Below are 2,682 nucleotides of genomic sequence, written 5' to 3' on the forward strand. Positions count from 1 at the left end.
TCTTAAGTTTGTTTTACATAGATTCCAAACAGTATTCGCGACAAGCTGAGGTTGGCTGTCAGTTGATTTTTCCAGCTTAACTGCATTTGTCACAATGTTGTATTTGATAATGCACTACCATTACTTATCTTGTTTCTTCATGTACCATATTCAGTATTCTTGAGTTGGATATTACTTTCTTGGAGATGACAATCGTGTTATTGTTATATGAGGTGTCGTTTGGGATAAGGCACAAGTACCCCCAAGACTATGACCGAAATCCCATGACACACTTAAGTGTAATAGGACCCTAGTTAAGTTTAAGTGTGTTTCTGAGATTTCGGTCATATTTTGGGGAGGTACTTGTGCATTATCCCGTGTTGTTTCAATTATAACTTTACAGTTATTATCATATATGTAATTGCTGAACCTATATTAGAAATCATGGACAACTAAAATCGAATAATATGGGGCGCTTTTTTTCAATTATAACTTTCACCAATACATCACAACTCACGTTGTGTTGTATATTTGAAATGATAAACAAAATTTGAAAGCATTTGAGAAGGAAGTACTCTTACTGATTTAAGACCAATAAGTTTGAGTACTTTTATCAATAAAATCATCTCAAGGTTGATACATGAAATAATTGCTATTATCCTTCCCACACTCATTTACCCAAACCAATCTGGTTTCATTCGAGGAAGAAGCATTACAGAAAATGTGTTCCTTGTACAAGAAATAATAAGAGATATCAATATGAGAAACAAGTGGTAGAATGTAGTGGTGAAACTGAATATGGCTAAAGCATATGATAGGGTCTCTTGGATATTCCTTACGAAGGTCCTAAGGAAGTTTGGATTTTCGGAGAGAATGATTAACATGATTTGGAGATTGACATCAAATAATTGGTACTCATTCTTTCAGTCGTCTAGGGGCTTAAAGCAAGGGGGTCCCTTGTCACCAACTTTGTTTATCATAGCTGCAAAGGTGTTGCCCCGTGGACTGAATAAATTACAGGAAGATGGAGAGTATAGGGGTTATGGCATGCCCAAATGGTCTTCAAACATAAATCACTTGTCATATGTGGATGATACTATTTTGTTTTGCTCGAGGGATAAGAAGTCAGTGAAAAAGATGATGAAGGTTCTAGCAAATTATGAACAAGTGTCAGGTCAGATGATTAACAAGAACAAGTGTTTTTTCTACCTTCATGAGAAGGCTCCTATTGTGTCAGGACAGAGACTAAGAAGATGGACGGGGATACAACAAGGTCATTTTCCATTCACATATCTAGGATGTCCAGTGTTCTATGGGAGAAAAAAGATTTCACATTTTGAATACATCCTAGCTAAAATCAATAAAAGAGTGATGTGCTGGCAGAACAAATTCTTATCTTATGGGGGAAGACAAATACTTGTTGCTCATGTACTGTAATCTGTTGACACCCAATTTTGACCCTCCCCGATAATAATTAATTTTCGAGCTTCTTAATTTTCAAACGTTTTAGAATAATTAGCCTTATAAAACTCAAATAGTTTCAAGGTTATTTTAAGTAATTTCCGTCGATTTTTATAGTATTTTGAATAATAAATATATTTCATATAATTATATATGTAATTAGTATATTTTATAAATATTTGAAAACCATATCAAAAGATTTCTACATTGTTAAAATAAATATTTTATTAATTTAGTTTAGTATAATTTGTAGTTTTAATTTTGAGTTATTTAAATTGGTTAGTTTATAATTAAGTTAATTATTTTATTTCGTTAAAAGTAAGAAGCTCTTTAATTAATTCGTATTAATTCGTCTTGTTTAAATTTTGACCAAATTCTTCGATTCGGTTACCTTTGAAATTTATTTGGGCTATTGTGTGATTACAATTTTTAGCTAAAATCTTTCAATTGGCTTCAACACTTTAAAAGACCAAAAACTTGGGCCCTTTTTCTTCGCAAATCTCAGCAACCCAATTCTTTCCTTCCTTATTTATTTATTTATTTGTTATTGTGTGCTTTATTTGCTAAATTAATTTTAAGGTTCCTTAATTCAATTCCCCAAAAGATGAACCAACCATATCTTTTAAAATCAACAAGCATGTTTTATTTACTTGACTTTAAAACATCTAGTACTTAAATAATATTTTCAACATCCCCCTTTCCCCTTTAAGATCTTTTAAGATTTTAAATTGTTTACTTCTCAATTAGTTTAAATTGTTACCCCCATAAGGAAGGTGAAGTAGGATTTAGATCTCTTCATGATGTCGCTAAGGCTTTGTTTGCTAAGTTGTGGTGGAATTTTAGAATGGCAACCAACTCATTGTGGGGAACTTATATGTGGAACAAATATTGCAAAAAAGATCATCCAGTCGTGGCCAAAGGGAGTGGAGCGTCACATGTATGGAAAATGTTGATTCAGATTAGGGAAGAGGTGGAGCATGAAATTTGGTGGAAAATAAGAGCAGGAAAGTGTAGTTTTTGGTATGACAACCGGACACAACAAGGAGCTTTATACTTTATTGAGGATGGAGGCATTGAAAGATCAAACTTGGAGGTAAGAGATTTCATTGACAATAATGGTTGGCATAAAGAGAAACTTCAGAGTATTATCTCTGAAGACATGACTAATTACATTATTGAGAGTATCAAATCAAAGATTGGTTACGAAGCAGACTGCCCTAGGTGGATGACCAATACAAATGG

This window comes from Solanum verrucosum, unplaced genomic scaffold, assembly GCF_900185275.1.
Source record: "Solanum verrucosum unplaced genomic scaffold, falcon-dt-bn FXZP01000060.1, whole genome shotgun sequence".
NCBI classification, from domain to species: Eukaryota; Viridiplantae; Streptophyta; class Magnoliopsida; order Solanales; family Solanaceae; genus Solanum; species Solanum verrucosum.